This window comes from Eschrichtius robustus, chromosome 3 (genome assembly GCF_028021215.1).
Source record: "Eschrichtius robustus isolate mEscRob2 chromosome 3, mEscRob2.pri, whole genome shotgun sequence".
NCBI classification, from domain to species: Eukaryota; Metazoa; Chordata; class Mammalia; order Artiodactyla; family Eschrichtiidae; genus Eschrichtius; species Eschrichtius robustus.
In genome coordinates, this window is record NC_090826.1 from 120885950 (window position 1) to 120902501 (window position 16552).

The window sequence follows — 16552 nt, forward strand, 5'->3', positions numbered from 1 at the left end:
AGGCAATTACTCCATGTTGGTTAATGTGACACCACATACAGTCAACTAACTAATCAGTCACCCCACAAATATTTATCCAATGCATACAGACTTTGCTGTGAGTTGAATGGTTTCATACCAGACAATGTTACTGTGATGCAAAAAATTCAAAGCACTGAACCTCAGCCTTGACTTGGTCCAACACTGGAGAAATCTGTCAGTTTGTTTGTTTGTAGGTCACTCCTCCCTCTAGCCATATAGGGAGACAGTTATCACATATTAGACGTATTTCGGAATTGTCCTGATTTCATTAGTCTTTCCATTTGTCTCATAAACCACTGAAATGCACACACAACTCTAATATTTCAGTGCCCAAGTTACATTTCCTAGATTTCTTCTTTCACCTATTATCAGCACAACTATTCTTTATCAGATTGCATGTCTTGATGTGAACGTCATAAAGTATGGCCACAGTACTCAGAGGCAACACCTAGGAATAGTCCATGCCAGATGAAGTGAGAGAAATCAGAGCTCTGTCCCCAAGGGTGATGACAAGGAAAGGTATAACTTCATAACTTTTCTGTCATTATTTTTGTCTTATAAAACATCATTTTGTGGTTATTCTATGTGGGTCTCTGTGCATGAATTTATGTATTCCGAAGAAGATGACCTCAGTCTGGAAGGAAATGCACACCACAGGGTCCTCATATCAATGCACATATTACCTTCTTTCCAGGGTCTTAGGAGAGCCAGCAGCGGTGGCCGTGATGATTTACATTCCACAGGAAGAGTTAACCTCATCTCATGGCCACGGTTGTCTCAGGACAACTTGTCAGCCCACGAGAACATCCCATAATGGATTTGAAGTGGATTGTGCAGCCCCTTGCAAGGTGGATGCTGTATTTATTGAATAGACATTAAAAAGAACATTTCTCAATTTCTCAGCACTGAACTCAGGGTCAATGGATCTTCTTGGCACTGACATGCTGAGTCAACTCCTCGCTCAAAGCTTTTAAAGGGACTGGGGTTAGATTAAAGGATTAGACTCTGTCTTGAATGTTTCCCTGGCAAAATCGTTGGGTCTTAAATCATTTATGTTGCCTTGCAGTGCTTTACTTGGCCTTTCGCTGTTAGCTTTCAAAGAAACACACACACACACACACATACAAGCTCACACAGACAACACGCAAAGGGTATAACAACTTCTCTTCTGCAGATTTGAGTAGGTATTTTTTGCCTCTGAGAGGAAACTATTCCAGACTCATCATATAGGTAAATTGCTCTGCATTTAGTGATAATTATAAGATAGTAGGCCGTGCCTGTGAACTCTGATTAAATCCTCCACCCCCAAATGGAAACCAAGCCTGCAGTAGCTGTGCCCTCATATCCTGCCACACAGCTATCCTTAATGTAGACCCAATTGACTAAGTGACTTTGTCTAAGACAACCACATTCCCTCTGACACCTTATGCGTGAATCATCCTCACTTCGGTGTTCATTGGTATACCCACCCATGCAGTCAATCATTGTCACCTGTCACCCTGCTGGAAGTTTGTGTACACACAATGCTATTCATTCATTGATGGCTTCTTACAAAAGAAAACAAGGCTTCAGTTCTTTTACATACTTTGCTCATGTACAATTAAATGCATGTCAAACAAAACACACACATTCCTTTTGTAGTTTTATATATTCTCATATAAGAAAAATGCCTGGCACGTTGCTTCAAGCACCTACGAGCTCAGGGTCTATACATATGAGCCCAACCCAGAGGAGTTTGAACAGGGGTGGAATGGATATTTACAGGGTGAACACTGTATGTTGGAGAGAATGCAGGTTTTAGGAAAGGCCACCTGGGTTTGAATTGTGCTTGAACATTGATTAGCTTACTAGCTGTACTACAAACGAAAACAAAGCAAACACTCCTTTGTGACAGTGAAAGTTAAGAAATCTTTGAAATATCTCCAAGGAGCAATAAGCCAAAATGTTAGTCTATTGATTGCCTAGAACTTTCTTATCCCATCTAATTCTTAGTTGAAGTCAAAATAAATAGAACAGCAACAAAAAAGTAGCCCTGATGAGGTGAACATCAAAGTGTGATGGAAGAGATCAGCAACGACCCCTTAAATACAAAATACGAACCCCATTTCTTCCTTTTGGCTTTATCTACAGTACTCCCCTACAAAAACTTTCCACACCAGCTAAGGTGTCTTTCTCACTAACGTGCCAAGGCACCTTCAACTCCACTCTCTTTTCTAATGCCTTTCCTCCCGTGAACTATGCCTTTTCTCCTTACTCAGTCTGCCCTTTCTCCTTTTTTCTGTCTTCTCAAGTCCTAAAGTTCCAACTAAGTCCAGTTTCTGTTGTCTCTCTGGTGAAGGCTTCTCTGGCCACCACATTTCCACTTGACGTCCTTTTCATGTACTCAGTTGCAATATTTATCATTTTCCCATGAGAATATTTATGACTTAATTCCTTGACTAGATTGAGAACTGGAAAAAGCTATAGCCAAGTTTTATATGTCTTATTTTTGCATTTCATCTGTCCTCCTCCTCCCAGGGAAACACACATACACATGCACGCACACACACGCTCAACACACTTTACATTTGCCTTTTTTTTTTTTTTTTTTACTGACCAGTGTTTTGTGCTAATGGGTGCCCAACAATTATTTGTTTCCTATTTGACCATGGTTCTTGTTCTCCCCTGTCCATAGCTGGGTTTTCTTAACTACAGCCTCAGTCCATTTCCACCCTAGGTCTTGGAATTGATTCTATTCTACAGGAAAATTTAATGAACTTTATATATAATAATGCATTTGTACCTAGTTCTGATACCTAAGCTGCTACTTTATTTTTGTGGACAAGTTCCTGCCTTGTATCCCAGTTTTGTACTTTTTAAATTTCACTGTGGCCGAAGTCCTACATCAGAATCCTATACAGTTCCTCATCTACTCCAAGAAAGAGACCATATGTAACTACTGGCAATTGTCTCCAAAAACCAGAGCCCTCCCCTAAAGACCCATCCCAAAACTGAGGGACTAGTATCCGTTCATCACCTACTCTTTGCCCTCTGCCCTCAAACTCCTTGACCTTTAATGCAGCCTCCACTGCACCAATGAACCCTAATCCTACTGGATACTAAATGGAAGTTTCTCATGTTCCACTCCATTTCATCTTAACCTGCTCTCCCTGAAACTTTGCTCCCTGACTCTGAACTTCTACTTCCATATCCCAGCTGATTTCTCCCTTTGGTCTCCAATAACTGTTGATCTTTCTAACTCCCCCAGCACCCATCCACCCATTGATCCATTGTTCTGTACCTCCCAGCCTCAGACATTGACACTCCATGTCCCATGAAGACAACACAGATGCCCGCATACTCCCATCACTATACTTTTTGAACAGCATGATTTACCTGCCTGTCTCTATTACTTCTACCATCTACAGTAGTGTCCAGCTTCAAGCGCCTGTCTCCAATTTCTAGTCTCCACAACCAGGTCTTCCTTTCCCAGCTCTGACATCAGCCCTGGTGTATATCATGGGATTAAGTCTGTGGCAGCCATATTGACTTGAGCTCCATGTTGTTTACCGAGCAGGAGACGAGTCTGTGGGCATCAGTTAGTGGTATCATTTTTGTGATTCGCCTCATCTTCTCGTGGTCTCATAGACAAAAGTTGTCAACGAATTGTTCAGAACAATTTCAGTGATTGGTACCACTCAGACAGTGCCGTGAGCTCAGTGAACCAGAAACAATGCTCAGAGTTTTTACTGTACAGTGACAGGGTCAAGAGTTTGTCACAGGGGCTAAATAAAGGGAAGCCAAAATCATAAGCAAACAGGCAGAATAAGCACAAAATTGCTCCATAGTGGTAACAGTTTTTATTCCTCCCGTGGGCCTAGTCTGATTCTCATTGCTCAAGGCTCCTTTGAGGCAGCCAAAGGATCTTGCTCATAAACCTAGACACAGATGGCAATAAGGTTAACTCTTTGTGTGCCAAACCACTGTCATATCTCAGGCCACAAGGAAAATAGTCCTTATGAGAACCAAGGCACAAGTGAGTCAGTAAAAGAAATCCATTGCTAAGAAAGAAGTGAACCTGGAGAGTTTGTTTCATTGTTTTCTTATACAGCTCAAGTAACAGCAGACTACCCATCTATTTCAGTCTTAGACTTAAAGCATTCAGATTAATGCTTTGGCCTTGATGTCTATTAGACTAAGCTCCTCCACCTTGTCCCTGATGTTTAAGTGTCTCCCTCTCCCTTTCTGAGATCCTATTATCCCCACTGAATTCATGGAATCCTTCTCAGTGATGGCATCTCCCACTGTCAACCCTGACCTCCAGAGAACAACCAATACAGAGCCTTTTAGGGATGGTGATGCTTCCCTAACCAATATATTTCTCAGTGTCTGATGAAGAGAGACCCCTCTGGACCCTGCTGAGGGACAGTAATGGGGGAGGGTTACAGATTACACCTAATAAAGCCATTCCAGCATTCCAATCTCCCTCAGCCTTTAAATTCTTTCTTCTATAGAATACCAAGAAACGTCTAGCTTCTCATCTTCATTTAAGATTAAGTAGAAGTTTCAATCAGTCAACAGAGAATATTGTTAAAACCACTTCCAGATGCTTGAGATAACAGAGGTAATCTCTAATTAGCGCTCCCATATGAATCAGTTTGGTCCAGTCCATTATTATATATCTTCTTCCATGGTTTAACACAGAATCCATTTCCACACATGCTTACTAAATACCTGCTGATTTTAAACGGTGAAATATTACAGTTCCTTTTTTATCTCCTCATGGGTCAGACTTTGTGCTTGTCTCTCAGATCCCTAGGTATTTGAGTCTAGTTACGGGTCTGCAGGAAATGAGAGATGGTTGGAGAGGGTCTTGAGGAGAGTCAGCATTCCACAGCAAGGCAAGTGCCTTACCTAAGATCAGTTCAGGACCTTTCTCAGGTGGAGACTGAACTCTTTAGACAGGAGTGGAAGAGTTACTTCAGCTGGGAAGGAAGGCTTGGTGTAGTCAGCCCTCCATATCTGTGGATACGGACTCATGGAAAAGGAGGGCTGACCATTCCACACCATTTTATATAAGGAACTTCAGCACCACAGATTTTGGTATCTGAGGTGGGTCCTGAAACCAGTCCCCAGGGATACGGAGGGATGACTGTATCTGGAGGCTTGATGAACTCAAATTCTTAATAATCTACCCAAATACCCTATTATAATCTCAGGGTCCCATTCTTCTCTAATTAAGAATTAACCTAACATAAGAGACAGAGCAAGCTCATGGACTCAATCTGTACTTAATTCAGCCATCCCCAGATTCTGGTTTTGCTTTTCATTAGTTTCAGCCCTATATATCTAGATATAACTTATATCTAAATCTCTGTTTCCTTTAGGACAGCCATAGACACTTTCTGGTTCTCTATTTGTACCTTGAGCTGGGAATTTAAAGTTTTCAGCTTTTGCTTTTCTTTCTCTAGACTCCCCAGTTCAGGAAGAGACAGCCATCCCATCCCCACTAGTCTTTATGCACCATAAAGCGCTATTAGTACAACTCAGTGATCCCAAGCCTCATCTTCTGTAGCCACTCGACTCCAGGCAGTTGAAGGTGATAATTTAAGCAGCTGGTTTATCACTGCATGCCATGAACTATTAGTGACTCATTTTTCACCGTCAATAAAGTTATTACTTCCTCCAAACCTAACTAGATCGTAGAACTAATATGAGATTCCCATTTTTAAATTTTCAATTCCCCTGGAAACACTCCTTCAGGTACAGAAATCTGTTTCAGTCAGACCTCCTTCAGAGAAAATAGAAACCATTAAATGCATTTGGGATACAAAAAGAGTTTACTATAGGAATTAGGGGTAATCTTTGATAAATCTAGAGGAGTAAAGGTCAAGGAAACTGACACTGATGTTATCAGACTGAAGCAGCAAAGTGGGTGATCCCCAAAAGCGTGCCAGGGAACTGCAGAGAAGCTTGCACCAACTGTCTTGGCCTGCCACAAAATGGTTCTTAAGAGCTCACTGGGAAGCCACAGTGAATTTCACCTTTGCCTTTGCATCTGGTGCAACTGTGCCCAGAGAATAATGGCTTCTCATTTCCCACCTTCCAAATCACATGTGAGTGCTTCATGTTGGAAAAAAATATCTCACCTAGAACTACACAAGGAAAGGGATTCTGGGAAATGTAATTTCTGGCTTTGCTTCTGTAATGAACATAGACCTTAGAAGGGGATTATGATGGTGCCTAGTTGACAACAGACAATCCAGGGCATTTAACAAAAAAAATTAATCATTAATGATAGAATTCTAGGCATCAGTTTGCAGATCTCAAGGATCATATTTGGAGACAGGTTTTCTCTAGGAATGTCTAACTTACAACATTTAGACAAACGATTACCCACTTAGACCAACACCTATTCTGGCTCTGCCTTATGTGAGAAAAAATTCTCCATGTAAGTTTCTGCAGATTCTGCCTCCAAAATAGTTCTCAATAAGTCTATATATTTCCATCTCCACTACCACTACTCTAGACCAGATAACTGTAATTTCTTATTTAGAAAATTGGTTTTACCTTCTTCCGGTTCTCTGTACCAATCTGCTCTCTACACTGCAGCCAGAGAGTATTCTTTCTAAAGTGAAATCAGATAATGACACTTCCTTCCTTAAAATTCTTCTGCCTGTACCTATATCTGCCCTGATTTCATCCATACTAAACTCCCTTCAGTTTTTTAGTTGTGCCATAATTTCCCTTCTCAAACATCATTTTCTCTGCCTAATATACTCTCTTCTCTTCCCCACTCCATATACAACTCTCTTCTGACCTTCCTTTGGACAAACAATATTCATCCAAGTGCTAACTTAAATGCCATTTGCTTGGGCAGCCTTTCCCAGTCTTAACCACTATACTTTGTTATCACTTTTTGTTCCTTTAGCTTAAGGCTTATGCTAAGCCTGACCAAATGGCATCTTTCAACCCCAGCCTTTTGCTTTGTTCACCCTGTCTCACTATGAAACTATGAGAGCAGGAAATGAGCTAGAACGGAGAAAAGAGAGAGTGAGCCCCTCCCTAAGGGCTGAAGCCAAGCTGAGAACAGCCACCCAGGCTACATCTTCACTCTCAGTTGGGACCTGAGGTGCTTTCAAGGCATCTTTTTTTCTCCAGTGCTACAGTTTACTTATTTTTTAAAATTTTTATTGGAATATAGTTGATTTACAATGTTGTGTTAGTTTCAGGTGTAAACAACTTCAAGGGAAGAAAACTGAGCCCAGAGAGAAGTTTAGAATGACCCAAAAGAGGGAGCTTGAGGACAATAAGAGCTTTAAAAATTGTCCTCTTCCTCTTGATAGCATGCCATATGGCATGTCCACCACCCCATTCAAAGAGTGGAAGCAGCGCAGCACAGCACCTCACATACAGCAGGCCCTCAAAAACACTTGTTGAATGAGTGACTACATGAAGAAATGGATGGATAATTGAATAAGGAAAGAATTGTTCCTTCTTGAATTCCTGTTGGAGCTTAGACTATTCGACTAACAATAGCCTTCAAAAGTCATCAGTGTCTACTGATGTGTCAGGTGATTTATACCCTGAGTATTGTGTGCATGTGTGTGTCGTATTTGATACTTCTTGTAGCACCCATCCATATCCCCTTTTATGGTACCTTTTCTGTAACCATGTGGTCATGTATTTCTATCACCTCAAGCTTTCTGAGATCAGTGCTTTTCCTCCAGTACCTTGTAAAGAGACTGCATAAGTACTCATAAATGTCTATTGAATAAAAGACTGTTATTATAAAGTAATATCACATTTTTTATATATTCTCTTCTAAATATGTAATTTTGTGGACATGAGTATAAACCCTAGACATTTTTACAATGTTCCAAAGAATAGAATTATTGGCAATATAATTTTGGATACATCTATTGATAAAGCAGATTTATTATTTTTTTAATTCAATTATTTATTTTCTGTCAGGCCATCAGGATCTTCCACTCTCAACTCAATTTGTTTATTTATAATTTATATCCCACCCATTTCCCATAAGGATTAGTTGGATCAGCCCTTCCACCTAGTTAACTTAATCCAGTCCTGCCCTCCTCATTCTCATTGATTCTTGACAAAGTCCCAAATCTGCTGTTGAAGGAAATCTGCCTGCCATCATCATCCACGTGTGATGTGAGGCTTCCCACTTCCATTACTTTACAAAACGTTAAAGCAGGTTTATTTCTATAATTGTTCTTTACTATGTCAATAGTAATGGGAAGGTCTGTATCAAATCACAGTCTTTTTTAAAAAAAGCTTTCCACATGTAGATATAATCTTTTCATAGGTTCTTTTGTTTCAGACAAAAGAGCTACCAAATGCAAGGTCTAGAGCTGGCCGTAGTCCTAATGAGCCATTCCTATGCCAAAACAGAGAACGCCTCTCCAGTGATGAGAAAGTTGGTGTCTTCTACGGTGTGTGTTTCTCTCCTGCAGACAGCTCTAAGTAAATGCTGTTGATTTCTGGCTCTTTGGGATTCTATGTCTTATGCTTTGTGTCAGCTTGCTCTCTTTTCATTTTTCCAGTTTGGGTACAATAAAATGAATTAGGCATGTTCTTACCAAATTACAATTACATTCAGTCCCATCTCCCTTAGATGATACCCAGTACACTTTGATTGGAGTTTTAGGCACCCTAGGTGTTACCATCACATATTTTCTGACAGTCTTTAGGTATATTACCACAGATGGCTAGTCTCATCTATTATGTGTGTTTTGGATATCATTTGTTTTGGATCAAAGGGCAAACTCAAGTTCCTGGTTCACATGTGTTGGTGGAAGGGGTACTCACGGTATGCTGTAGGCACTGCCAATACCCTTCAAGAATGGCACAGGCAGAGCTGTTTTGTGGGGAACCCCTGCTGCATTTAGAGGCTTGCAAAGGGAGAATTCCCTCTTGAGTTTTAGAACAGCCAAATGAAGACGGCTAGAGGAGTCTAGGATCTAAAGTGACAAAGCCAGTGCAAAGGTATTTTGATTCTCACACTATCTCAAATCAGCAGTATAGCACATAACAGCAAAAATGGACTCTTTGGGGCATTAGGCATTTATATCACCCAGGAAAAAGAACCACAACAAATGCAAGCTATTTGGCCTTTTAATGGAAATTGACTACAAGCAAATTGTTTATTAGAGCACTTGATTAGCCTCTGTTTTTATGCCTTCTCTGAAGCGCTTGGTGTCCATGAGTGAATCAAATTGGCATGGTCTATGGATCCCAAACAACAATTTCAGACTCTGTCAGAGCAGACCACATTTAGGCAGAGTTAAGCACAATTCTTTGTGAAGTTAATTCCAGTTTAAGAAGCCAGGGTTCACAAGTGTATACTAGGATCACGCTCTCCACAGCCGGGTCTTCAGGGGTCTCATAGAACTTAACACCATCTTGGCACATTGAGTTTCAGCATGCTTCTGTCAAGGTGAGAGAGCTGAAACACAGAAGTAGTTAAAATGGGGCAAATTACAGCTTTGTGTTTTGCAACAATATTGTCTCTTTTATAGTAAATGTAGAAATAAACTTTGTAATTGGGAAATTGAACTCTGAAATGCTTCTTTTATTAATTATTCTTCCAGATTAAGTGAGTGTGAGTTTTTAAGTAATCAATGAGCACTTAACAAGCACAAAGTCACTATTTTTAATAGGACCATTAGTGTATTTTTTTCACAAAATTGTGGTTATTGAATCTATACTACCTATGAATAAAAATGCCAGATTTCATTACGACTATTCTGTAGTAAAGTTGAATGACTACGCTGTATTCTACAGTGTATGTAGCAATGCTATTTTATAAAGCACGGCATATACCCATATTCATTTTCTCTCTCTTTCTCTCTCTCTCTCTGTATATGTGTATATGTGTGTGTGTGTGTGTGTGTGTGTGTGTATACACATATTTGGTTAACACAACCTTCAAATATTTCTGATCCAATGATCATTAAACTTATCTCCATTTATTCATACTATTTGGGATGACAAACCATATGTTACTTTTTCACATTTAATGTTGAAAATATCAGCCTCATAATACATTAACTCTGATTTTATCCTTTTAATCTATATTCCAGTCATCTCAATTGATTTTTTAAAGATGTATAACAAAAAAAAGTCACTTTTTTTGCAAGCAACTCATTACTAGATGCTGGGGTATGGAAATGGTTTACTTCTGAGAATAACACAAATAAAGACAACCTACAGACACAGCAAATATGATACTAATGAATTCTAAATATGTACAGTTCCCTACATGTAAGTACTAATCATCTGATATGAAGCCAAGTTTATAAGAGTCCCGTAAAGCATTTTGGTGACACAAAGAAAAAGTTACAGATAAGAACTTATTGGTCTGTTTTACAGATTTTCACATTCCTTCATTTAGAAGTAATATGTTATCCTTATCTCATTGGATAAAAGGAAAAAATTAACTTGGACAAAAAGAATAATTAACTTGTGATCACTTAAAAAGTTCATAAAGGGGCTTCCCTGGTGGCGCAGTGGTTGAGAATCTGCCTGCCAATGCAGGGGACACGGGTTCGAGCCCTGGTCTGGGAGGATCCCACATGCCGCGGAGCAACTAGGCCCGTGAGCCACAACTACTGAGCCTGCGCGTCTGGAGCCTGTGCTCCACAACAAGAGAGGCTGCAGTAGTGAGAGGCCCGCGCACCGTGATGAGGAGTGGCCCCCACTTGCCGCAACTGGAGAAAGCCCTCACACAGAAACGAAGAACCAACACAGCCATAAATAAATAAATAAATAAATAAATAAATAAATAAATAAATAAATAAATAAATAAAATTAAAAAAAAAAAAGTTCATAAAGATGGAGTGAGGGAGGTAGACAAGAACCTAAATTGTGTTCACTCTGGAATTTAGACATATGGAAGCATGTCTATAGGATTGGATGTGTATAGGAATTGTATGCATTAACTGCCCCCCAAAAAAATCAACTGGAAAAGACGTCCCCCAAAGGAGAGAGTAAGGCACACAAGCTTGGGCCAATTGTGATACCCAGCTGTACGTAAGGGAGCATGACGTTGTGCCCAGTGATGCCTGTCACCTAATTTGTCCTTTGGCCCAGGGCCTTATGAAATCACATCTGAGTTCTATGAAAAGAGGGCTGAAAGTGCAACTTTCTTCACAAAAACTTCATTATATTTACAGCATCACAGAACAGTACTATTTTGTCACCTTGTCATGTCCTTTTTTTAAAACACAAAGGAAGACTTCTCCCCTACTTGGAAGAGCACATATCAGGGGTGCCATCCCCTCATTAATGTCAGAAATGTTATTGGGATCAAACATGGTGGTTTGGGCACACTGGAATTCAATGTGTTATGGATACAGTACAACTTTGATGGCGATCAGCAGAAGGCACCACAGCTCTGAAGTGTCCTCATTGGATATCACAGGTGACAAAGGAAAGAGAAAACAGCAAAAAGTCAAAGCGATAAAAGCGAACAATAGGGAATTCCCCAGCGGTCCAAGTGGTTAAGACTCTGCCTTCCAATGCAGGGGGCGCGGGTTCCATCCCTGGTTGGGGAACTAAAATCCCATATGACGTGCAGTGCAGCCAAAAATATATATATATATTCATGGGCAATAGCAGTAGTCCCATGAGAGCTGAAGGTGCTGCATTCATGGCATATGTAAAATCACTCTACTTTCTCTCCTTGAGAATTGCAAGAGAAAACCTGCAGAGACTTCACCATGCATCAAAGCCCTCACATTAGCAGAAGGAGGTAGCACCTGGGAGTTCTTGTTGTACAGTTAGTGGCCTTATTATGACCTTATTTATCACTCCCAGTCTATTATGGTACGAGAAACACAGATATAGAGAACACACAAAAGGGTAGACCATGGCCATGTGCACAGATCATATATAATGAGGTTGGCACTGCCTTCAAAAGCCAGCTAGGCAAACGTCCATGAAGCCAGGGCCCAAGCCAAGTTTTCCAGTATGAACCACATACCCAAAGATAAGCCTGATTAGAGCTGAGCGGCTCCACAAGGACAAAATGGTCAATGGGCCAAAATCAAAGAATAAAAAAGTGTTTAATGGTATAGTACCTGTGAGCAGAGTCACGGTCAGTCACCACCCAGAAAGGGAGGAGGGGATCTGCGCATGGTTGAACCAAAAATAGATAATAAACAGTACCCAGGGTGAGGGATGTGTCCCAAGGATAGAAAAGCTAAGTTAGGGACATGGTAAAGGAGCAAAGAAGAGCAGAAATCTTTAATAATTGAAGTAGTTGAAGCTAGATGAGGTTAAAAGACAAAAAATAAATTCAATTGATTAATTAATTAATGTTTACTCAGTACCTCCACTCTCAGCATTGAGTTAGGAGCTATTGATATGTAATCAATGCAGGAAACTAAGAAACTGCAATCAGGGAGCTTCTTAGCCTAGTGTCAAGATGGAATTTATGTGGATTTGAGTCCCGTTTCCACTTCCTGCTCCCTGTGTGATTACTGGCCTATAATCTCCATGAGTCTAAGTCTCTATGAGGCATTTTCACTGCTATATCTATTTCCCCTACCCTAATGTTTACATAGTATTTAAAAATAACCTTCTAGTGGGAGAGAGCTACTACCACATCAAATGTTTAGATCTATTGTGAAGTATGTCACAATTTCAGAAATATTTAAATGGGCATCTTAGCATTGAAAATACCTTAGTAAGCACTCAAAATTACTTTTGGAATAAATGAATGAATTCACCCTTTCTGAGTTCTAGTTTCTTGATCTGTACAATGGTGATATAACACTATTGTTACAATGATAAAATGAAATATATGTGTGTAAAGTGCTCCGAACAATGCTCAGGACATTAGAAATAGTCTCTTCTGCCGTCTCTCTGCCCTATTTGGAAAGACTGAAGAGTTAGAACATGAAATGGTTTGTCGGTTTTAAATGAAAATATACAATATAAGAAGCTACTACGGGGAGCAGTTAAGTAGTGTGAAAGGATATCAGAAAGGGAGAGACAAAATGAGTGGTTTCAAAATTGTAAACTTCTAAAGGGGGCTTGCTGAAATCTCAGGGCAGGACAGGAGAACCAAGAGAAGCATTTCAGGAACTCCTGATCTTACGTTAATATAGCTGCTGCTATAGTTGGGAAAGGGACAGCAGAGCCTACTGAAGTCTGAAAGCTGAGAAATTCCTCTAAAAATGCTGGCCTTACACTGAATATGAGGTAGAAGTGGCTGTAAGAGAGACAGGAGAGCTGAGATAGATCCCCATCCCTACCCAGAGGTGTAAGTGTGCTGAGAGCAGGGGCAGGAGAACAGAGACAAACCCTTCAGGAACTCAGATCCCTACTAAAGGAGGGATTCTTTCCAGCCCTCAAATCATTTGATGCTGTGCTGTAATGAATCTAATTAAAGCAACCACAAAGTGCATACTCAAGTCAACTACAGACTGGACTGACTCAACTCCCACCCAACCCCCAGTGATTCCCTTTTCTGAGTTGAAATATTATTTACTTTAGTTTCTATGTTTCTTTTATATGCAGTTTCTGGCATTTAATCATAAATGTCTAGACATGTGAAGAAGCAAGAAAATCTGGCCAATTTCCAAGAAAGGAAATGGTCAATAGAACCAGACCCAGAAACTGCCCAGATGCTGGAATTATCAACACAGACTTTAATATATCTATGCTAAAAATGTTAAAGAATCTAGTGGGAAAAGTCACATGAACAGATGAAGAATTTTAGCAGAGGGGTATAAACTATGAAAATAGTCAAATGGAAATCCTAGAAGTAAACAAAATCCTATCAGAGATAAGGAATCCTTTCAATGTGCTTATCAGCAGGATAGACTCAGCAGAGGAAAACCAAAATAGTTCCAACGAATATCTAAAGTAAGGCAAAACAAAATAAGCCAATAAATGAAACCAGTTTCCACTGAGGAGACAGCTAACGTGGTATGTTTATAGAATTACCCCAATATCCCAATTCCTTTTCCCTGAAATAGTAGCTGTAATGATGCATCTTAGGTGTCCTTCATTGTAACTCATAGCCCATGAGGAGAAACCACATCTTGTTGGGACAAGAAAGAGGAAACAAGGAATATATATGTCTCAAGGAAAAAAATAGAATTTGGGTTGAGCGCTCAAAATAGAGATAAGATGGTAGGCTTTTCAGGTAATAAGAACAGGATGAACAAATAAAGGCAAGACAGGTAAGTACAGGATGAGTTTACAAAATGACAGAAAGGGTTATGAGAGTCATCTTGAGAAAACATGAAGACATGAGTCTGCCTTATTATAAAAAGGAATAGGACTTTACTATAACCCCCTGATATTTTCTTTTTTATCTACCCACAAAAATTAATACTGTGCAATGTGGAAAATAGGCACTAAATAAATATTTATTAAAGAAGAAATATGTGAGTAGGGAATAAATGATTGAGGAATGAAAGTCGTTGTCAGCACATTTTGAAAAGCAGGTAACAGTGGCATACGAATCTATACACTATTATCCAAAACTCTGGGATATCTTAGATAAAGAGTCCTAGCTCAGGAAGAGAAGTATTAGAAATGAGATAATGAACATTGAAGTTAGAGCCCCAAGACATCACAAAGAGAAAGTTAACCAAGAGGAAAATGGTGCCCCCCTTTCCGAAACTGTGACTCTGCCTCTTGTGAAACACAAGTGACCCTGTCCTAGTCTTTCTGCCAACAACCACCACTCTAGATTCATGAGTCCCTCTGTGTGCCAGGTATGGACCAAGATACCACTGGCTACCCTTGTGAATGAGACAGGCACTGATTCTGTCCTCATGAAGCCCACGTGGACTCTAAGAGTCAATGATCCAGACTTCAGGGCTCTCAAGGGCTCTACTAACTGGCCTTGGTCTTTAGAACCTTAACCTATGTCTTCTTTCTCATCACTGACAAGTTATAGAGCAGGGCTACCAATAGAAATATAATGTAAGCCACAGATACGAGTCATGCATAATTTAAATTTTCTGATAGTCACATTAAAAAAGCGATATGAAACAGGTTAAAATAATTTTAGTAATATACTTAACCCAGTGTATCTAAAATATTACCATTTCTACATGAAATCAATAAAAACATATGAATGAGATATTTTATAATCTGCATTTTCCTGTTTAGTCTTTGAAATGCAGTGTATTGTTTACATTTACAGCTCACCTCAGTTCTCACTAGCCATGTTCTAATCGTTCAGCAGTCACAGGTGACCACAGCTCTAGAGCCTGTCCTGTTTCATGAGTAGAGATGCACGCCTTATAAAAGAGAGGGCACTGTGGGAGAAGCTTTGAAAAGTAGGTATAAGAATAGACAGAAAACAAACCCTGAAAACATGAAAAACAGTAACTGACAAAGAAGAATCAAAACTATCCAAAATCGGGCTTCCCTGGTGGCGCAGTGGTTGAGAGTCTGCCTGCCAATGCAGGGGACACGGGTTCGAGCCCTGGTCTGGGAGGATCCCACATGCCGCGGAGCAACTGGGCCCGTGAGCCGCAACTGCTGAGCCTGCGCGTCTGGAGCCTGTGCTCCGCAACAAGAGAGGCCGCAATGGTGGGAAGCCCGCGCACCGCGATGAGGAGTGGCCCCCGCTTGCCACAGCTAGGGAAAGCCCTCGCACAGGAAGGAGGATCCAACACAGCCAAAAATAAATTAAAAAAAAAAAAAAAAAGAATCTAGTGCTCTTTAAAAAAAAAAAAAAAAGAAAAAACTATCCAAAATCTGTAAGAAAGAGAGAACTTTGGGAAATTTGAAGCTCCAGCCAATGAACTTACTCAGGACCAAATATGAATGACTAGCATAGGAGTTAGAGTTGGAGATTCTGAGTTGAATTCCTGTCTTATCACCTTCCAGTCAAATGTGTCCAAGCATGTAATTCGCCCCAATTGTGCCTCAACTTTTTTACTTGAAAATGAGAAGAATAATGTGACCTGAGTTCACACAGATCCTATCAGCCTAATAAATATTGGGGGAAAAATCGCATTACCAGGAACAATGAAAATTTTTCTAGTTCTTAACTCCTCCTCAAATGCAGGACCTGTGGTATTTCTAATCTGGTTTCTCTCATCCCCCACAATATATTTTTAAGAGCCCCCAAAATGTGTCTTCACATAAAGAGAGTCTAATCCACCAGGTGCTGCGACTTCCCTGCCAAGCACTTCCTATCTATCTCTTACAAGATGTTACCCTACTCAGGCTGAATTTCATGGATTATTAAAATAGGTGCACTTCTTGATGACAAATAGGAGTAAGTCAGATAAAGTGTAGTAAGTTAGCTCTCAAAGCAGTATGAACCAAATTAATGGAGTGTTTTCATTTGTGTATGAAACAAACATAAGAATAATGATACAGCGGCAGTCACCCCAGGAACAAGTTTGCTTTTTTCCATGAAGACCAAATATGACTGAAAATGGGTAAAGCCCTGTTGGGATGAAGTCAGAGGTCAGATAGCCAAATATAAGTATATCTTCCTGAAACCTACTGTGAAAGGCAGTGGAGCATTCTAACATTCATGTATTTTTGA